The sequence below is a fragment of the Pipistrellus hanaki genome (genome assembly GCF_964339955.1).
Source record: "Pipistrellus hanaki genome assembly, chromosome: 3".
Lineage (NCBI taxonomy): Eukaryota > Metazoa > Chordata > Mammalia > Chiroptera > Vespertilionidae > Pipistrellus > Pipistrellus hanaki.
This window is the reverse complement of record NC_140505.1, coordinates 26198761-26206098: the sequence shown is the minus strand read 5'-3', so window position 1 is coordinate 26206098 and position 7338 is coordinate 26198761. Positions and strand designations below refer to the sequence as shown.

The window sequence follows — 7338 nt, the reverse complement described above, 5'->3', positions numbered from 1 at the left end:
TCGACTGCCAAGTCTTGAGTCCATCGCTTGGGGGGTGGGAGGGAAGGGGGCGCTTGATTGATGTTTTCTCTAAGCGGCCAGATAACAAACCAGTTTGATAAGACCCTTTTGGATCTTTATCCTGTGGTTTGGGGTAGAAGCATCTGTCCAATTTAATTAAGCACTGATTCAAGGAGCCCCTATATTACACCCAGCCCTGAGTGAGGTCCTAAGGCTGTGGTTCTCCACTTGTAAGGATCAGCAGAATGTGCTTGGCAACATGTAAAGAATAATGATGCTTGCTCCCACCCCTGAGATTCTGCTGCATTTGGCCTGGCTGGACCCTGGCATGGGGATTGGTCAACGCTCCCCGGGTAATTCCAGGTGTAGACAAGGTTGAGAATCACTGTGCCCAGGATATAATCACGTGCTGCTGAATGAATGAAGCCCAAGGTTGAGTGGGCCCCTAATTGTACTCTGCATGTGGATGCCCTTCTCCAGATCTGATCATTCAGGCGGGACCCTACAGCACACCTCATTTCTTCTCCCAGCATGTGTGCTGTCTGTGCTAACATACTAGGAAAATGGATTCAAATTTACAAACTTTTCTAGGTCTCTAGGCTTGAAGTAAATCCAAGTTAATTTCCTTGAAGGACATAATTACCCCAAGCTGAGGAGGGCTTGTGTGAGCCTACAAGGAATTATGTGTGTGACTTATTACCACCTAAAAGGAAATAAAGTAGTAATCACGGGGAAGTGGAATTCCAAGAGCCCTGCAGTGCAGGACCTTGCTGGAGGATTTGCCATTAATAAGTTTTGTGACCCCGGGCAGGTCCCTCAACTTTCCTAATCTTACCCATCAGTAAAATGAGGAGACTGCAGCAGCTGGTCGCCATGGTCCCTTCTAGCATTGAAATGCTACAATTCTATTCTTTTCTAAAATTTTTATTGATTTTCTATAGAGTGGAAGGGAGAGGGATAGAGAGTTAGAAACATAAATCAGCTGCCTCCTGCACACCTGCCAGTGGGGATGTGCCTGCAGCCTAGGTACATGCCCTTGACCAAAATTGAACCTGGGACCTTTCAGTCCATAGGCCGACGCTCTATCCACTGAGGCAAACCAGCCAGAGCTACAATTCTATTCTTCAACATAACTCCCTTATACAAAATGCTGGTCGGTATCCATTTCCCAGGCCCCTGGAGGAGGAATCAAACAATAAAGATTCTATTTCAAGTGTGACAACCAGCTCTCTCTCCCTTTATTTTTCCATCTACCCAGCAATCACATACAAATCATCTGAGTTCTTCAAGGCTGTTGTTTCTCATCTGTGGTCTCTGGTGAACAATGGTGGTCACCCACCAGTCCGGGAAGATTCGTTTGATCATGTCTGTGAAGTGTCTGACCTCATCAAAAGAAAGTGCTCTATGAATTCAAGGTGTTAAAAATCAGAGTGAAACCAGAAGAAGTTTAAACTCAGGGGCAGAAACTTCCTGTGCAGCTCAATAAACTGAGAACTCCAAGAGAGCACATGGCACAACTGAAGGTAAAGGACAGCACTCTACTGTGGGAGCTGGAAACTGACAGTCTATGAGGCATCAAAAGGAGAGACAACACTGTAGTTAGTTGCCAACTATTGGTAAGAAGGCCTGTTTTGTGACCAAAACACGTAGATGATAAACAGGGATCACACATCACAGTGCTCTGATGAGGAGACTGGGCAACTTGGAATAGGGGATGAGCAGTGGAAAGTCGGGGATAGGACCCTAATCCTTCTCTACACCTTGAGCAGATTATCCCCTCCCTGAGCTCATCTAACAGAAAAGGGGTTGACCAGATAACGTCTTCAGTTTAAAGTCCTAACACGTGTTTGCAACAAGACTTGGGTCAGCCAAAACCGGTTTGGCTCAGTGGATAGAGCGTCGGCCTGCGGACTGAAAGGTCCCGGATTCGATTCCGGTCAAGGACACATACCTTGGTTGTGGGCTCATCCCCAGTAGGGGGTGTGCAAGAGGCAGCTGGTCAATGTATCTCTCTCATCGACATTTCTAACTCTCTATTCCACTCAATTCCTCTCTGTGTAAAATCAATAAAAATATATTACGTATTAAAAAAAAAAAAAAAAAAAGACTTGGGTCAAATCCCTTAAGCTTCTGGGGTCTAATTCTTCCGCTGGAGAGGCAGTGGCCCGTGAGGGCCAAGAGCTCTGGAGCAAAGCTGTCTTGGTTTGAACCTCAGTGCTTCCACTTTTAAATATTTCCCCCAACCTTTTGTGATGACAAACTTTAAACACAGAAAAGCTGAATGAATTGTTTAGTAAACACCTGTGTACCCATCACCTAGATTCATTTTATCCACATCTGTTCATCTAGTCCAGTGGTTGGCAAACTCATTAGTCAACAGAGCCAAATATCAACAGTACAACGACTGAAATTTCTTTTGAGAGCCACATTTTTTCAAACTTAAACTTCTTCTAACACCACTTCTTCAAAATAGACTCGCCCAGGCCGTAGTATTTTGTGGAAGAGCCACACTCAAGGGGCCAAAGAGCCGCATGTGGCTCGCAGGCCGCAGTTTGCCGACCACTGAACTCATATTCAGTTCTCTGTTCACCAGTCCCTCTTGTTATTTATGTATTTCAAAATAAATTGCAGTCATCAGCGCAGTTCCTCAGCAGCATCATTCTGCCACATTTTAGCTGGGTGGTCTTGGGTGAGTCAATGTCTCTTTATGCACGTGGACCTACTGGTATAGTTAACGTTGTTGTGAAGTTAATGTACGTAAAGTACTTAGGGCCAGGCACCAAGTAATTGTTACCTATTGTTATTGGAAAATTGAGACACTGCAGGATTCACTGTTCCAAAGCAATGGTCTCCAAACCAACCTTTCCCCAGAAAGACCAATTGTCTGGATGCCATTTCATAAACAGGATGCAACACTAAGGAGAAAACTTACACAAGAAATTGTCCAAGTGTGCCCAAGTTACTGAACGGTAGGGGCATCGCTGTGTCACTGGATGGTAGGGGCATCGCTGCTTGCCCTCAGCCCTAGGCTGCCACATAGCTAACCACTCTCGTGCCTGCTGACGGAACAACTGAAAAGGCATGGATGTTTAGTGAAAACATTCAGACCAAGAACACAGAAAGCTTTGCCTCACGATCAAGTCATCTACTTGCATCGTTCTTTGTCACATTTTTTCTCCACAAATTGTTCCAAACTTAGTGGAAGCATAAATGAAACACCTATTGCCTTGACTTAACTATTTGTATTGTCCTTTTTTTCTGATCTATTTTGTATAGATATGATGACAATTCACCCTAAACAATCCCAGCATGTGCCTCTGAAAAGTAAGGTTGTTCTCCAGCATACAATACTCTTGCCACAAACATAATTCCTTAATATCATCTAAAATAAAGTCCAGTGCCTTTTACTAGAGAACCCAGTCAAGATTCATGCATTGTATATTTTTAAACATATTTTATTGATTTTTTTTTTTTCAGGGAGGAAGGGAGAGGGATAGAGGGTTAGAAACATCAATGAGGGAGAAATGTCAATCCTCTGCCTTCTGCACACCCTGCACTTGGGGACATGCCCAAAACCAAGGTACATGCCCTTGACTGGAATCAAACCTGGGACCCTTTAGTCTGCAGGCCAACGGTCTATCCACTGAGCCAAATTGGTCATGGCTATATTTTGTTGTTATGTCTCTTTCAATCTAGAACAGTCCCAAAACTTTCTCTCTTCATTAGTTACCTAATACTGGCTTTTTGGAGAGATGAGGCCAGTTTTTGTGTAGCATACCCTATATTGTACATTTATCCGATTGTTCCCTCCTATTACTCTTTGCTCTATATTGTGTATTTCCTGTAAACTAGGAAACTGTTCAATTTCATTTCTAGAGTTGGATATAAGGGCATATTTTATTTGTTAATATTTGAAGTTTTTCTTCCTTTCTCTTCAGTAGGAAATTTAAGTAAGATTAAAAATGGCATATGGGCCCAGCCAGAGTGGCTCAGTTAGTTGAACATCATCCTGTGCACCTGAAGGTCTCAGGTTTGATTCCTGGTCATGGCCCCTGGGTTGTGGGTTCTAGCCCTAGCTGGCATATATGGAAAGCAACAGAATATATAAACAAATCAACCAATAAAAAAAATTTTTTAATGGTAAATGGTGGATCAATAGAAACATGGTTTATTAATAAATTTACTTATTAATAAAAGTTAAACTCAAGTTATCCCTTCAATTTTTTTAGATATATTATTAAAACAAGTGTGACCTCCATTATCCCACAAAAAGTTTATTTCACTGCAATTTAGAGGCATATTGACATTCTTCACTCTTTCATGCTGTTTGTGAACCAGCTGCCAATTCAGAGGAATCACTATCGTGTTAATAAGCTCAATGCCAATTTTATGTTCATTTTTTATAAGTTGCTTTATTAATTTCACATCATGAAAAGAATATTTTTAAAAAATAACTGAGTGAAATTGCCTTGCAGGACAGAGTTTTACACAAAAACAAAACATTATTCGATTAGAAACCAGTAAGAGGAAACATCAAAAGGTTTACAGAAAAGTAAATCACAAAACAACTAGCTTTGGGAGCAGAGGCCGAATTATTAGCTTCAGTGAAAACCTTAGGATTCAAGGCATAAAGCAAAAGTCATAATGATTATCAGGCTCAGGAGTTTGGAAGCATATAGCATGCCTCATTTACTGCTTCTTAGTCTTTCTCCTGATTTCCATCTGCTGCTTTGCGATCTTTTCTACATTATCTCTCGTTGCATTGTGATCAACGCGCTTGTTAGACATGGGCCCTCGAAAATTAGGGACAAGTCGCTTCGCCCACCCCAGCCTGACATTTCCTCCAGGCTTCTGGGCTTCGCCTCCTCCCAAAGTGCGTGGGTCCTCCTCATTCTGCCCAGGGGCCTGGTCCCCCTCCTCCGTTTTCCTGTTGGGCATTTTCCATGTTGAGATTTTTTACTGCTTGTTCCTCTTTGGACTCTATTGCTGCTGCTCCACCTTTGACTCTGGGGGCTTCCTGGATGGGCTGTGCACCCTCAGGGCCACTGGGAGCTGCATCCGAGAAGGGTGCGAGCCTCCATAGGGTATCACCAATCTTATTTTCAAGTTGAAAAGAATCTATATATATTAACTCCTAATATGCAAAGTGTCCCCTGAGGAGTTCGATCGACTGGGAGTTTGATCCCTCACTATGACGTGCACTGACCACCAGGAGGCAGTATGGAACGAAGGGAGGCCTGATTGGCAGCTGGCACCAACTAAGGATCCTACCCAAGCATGAGTTTTGTGCACTGGGCCTCTAGTATTCCCATAACACTTCTATCTTTTATAGAAGAGATATTTTTCTTTTGTTTGTGGTTTATTTGAAATGATGATTTTGCTTTCTTGTTACTTTTTGACTCTGAGGAGGTTTAGAACTGTTCTCCCCACGGTGTCCTCTCTGGTATGTGAATTACTTTTAGCTGAACGCATCAAGACCCTGCAGGTTCACAAGATACTTTTACGTCTTCCTCAAAGACCTCGCTCACCAGTCCTCCTCTGGTTCGGTCGGCGTAGTGGGCAGCGTTGAGATACGGGAAGCTTGTGAGCTGGTTGGAAAGCACTGTCCAAAGCAGAAGCAAATTGATGACATTTCCTTTCTGAGCTCCTGCCCCCCTGTCATTGTTTCCCATCCCATAGGCCCCAGAGCCACACCTCAGAGAACACTCCAGCAGTTCTTTTCCTCCCTGAGCAGTGTACAGCCTTGACCACAGGTCCTGCCTCACGAATATCATCACTTACCTCTGGCTGCCACACTGGGAGGACAGTGGTAGGTGCACAGGGTTGGATAGTGTCCCCCAAAAGTCATGTCCAGTCAGAACCTGTAAGAATGTGATCTTTTACCGAAACTGGTTTGACTCGGATAGAGCGTCGGTCTGCGGACTGAAAGGTCCCAGATTCGATTCTGTTCAAGGGCATGTACATTGGTTGCGGGCACATCCCTGGTGTGGGGTGTGCAGGAGGTAGCTGGTCGATGTTTCTCTCTCACCAATGTTTCTAGCTCTCTCTCTCTCCTCTTCTTTCCTCTCTGTAAAAAATCAATATACAATATATATGTATATATTTAAAAAAAAGAAAAAAAAAGAAAGAAAGAATGTGATCTTTTGGGGATCTTTGCAGATGTAATCAAGTTAAGAAGAGGTCACAGGTAATACTGGTCACACCTAATCCAGTATTACCAGTGTCCTCATAAGAAGAGGGAAATTTGGATACACACACACACACACACACACACACACACAGGGAGGGAAGGAGGCCATATGACAATGGAGGCAGAGATTGGAGTGATGTCTTTACAAGGATTGGTAGCAAACAACAGAAGCTGAAAGAGACCCAGAAAGACCCACTTCAGAGCTGTTGGAGGGAGCAGAGCCCTGCTGATACCTAGATCTTCGATTTCTGGGCTCTGGACTGTGAAACAGTAACTTTCTGCTGTTTAACAGCCCAGTTTATGGTACTTTGTTCCTGCAGCCACAGGAAGCTACTACAGGAGGTGTTGATGACTAGTAAAGGCTGCCCTTTCTAAAAGCAGGATAATGACTCAGACCAGAAGGAAAAAAATATCAAATGGTGAGAGTGACACATCATCCATTACACCAAAATCACAAGCATTTTTTCTCCCCCTTTGGTCTCATTGTTTGCAGACCAATAACAAGAAACACATGACTGGGCACTTTGATGTCAATGACTCTGTTTCTTACAATCTTTTATTTTTTTTAATATATTTTTATTAACTTTTTACAGAGAGGAAGGGAGAAGGATAGAGAGTTAGAAATATCAATGAGAGAGAAACATCGACCAGCTGCTTCCTGCATACCCCTCACCGGGGATGTGTCCGCAACCAAGGTACATGCCCTTGACCAGAATCGAACCTGGGACCCCCAATCCACAGGCCGATGCTCTATCCACTGAGCCAAACCGGCTTCGACTCTTACAATCTTTAACAAAGGCTCTATCACACCAGGTTCTTTGAAAGTTCTTTAATTAAGGAAGAATTTACAAATGAAGTAATAAGCCAAATTGTATATATTTTTAAAGGCGGAAATGAGAAAAGCATGTGAAAGTATCTTTTAACCTTTCCTTGAAGAGGAGGTCTTTAAAATGATAGTTACCGGACCCAAAATCCGCATCCAGAATTTTAGTCCTCCTGTGGTGCGACCACATAATGCAAGCTGTGTCTTGTGGTAACCTGAAATACCCATTTTCTAATGACCTACAGTTTGGGGTGAAATTAAATATTGAAGCAAACTCCAGAAATATCTGCAAGGAAACACACCAGCAATATTGTATTGATTGTGC

At 43.1% G+C, this 7338-nt stretch overlaps 1 pseudogene across 1 annotated transcript; it reads right to left on the bottom strand.

The window, feature by feature from the left end:
* Nucleotides 1-4620: 4620 nt before the first annotated feature.
* LOC311618713 (protein BEX4-like) lies at nucleotides 4621-5848 on the bottom strand (annotated as a pseudogene). The gene is made up of 2 exons: nucleotides 5782-5848; nucleotides 4621-5052 (listed from the first exon to the last, which is right to left on the bottom strand). The product of its transcript is annotated as a protein BEX4-like (transcript).
* Between the last annotated feature and the right edge of the window lie 1490 nt (nucleotides 5849-7338).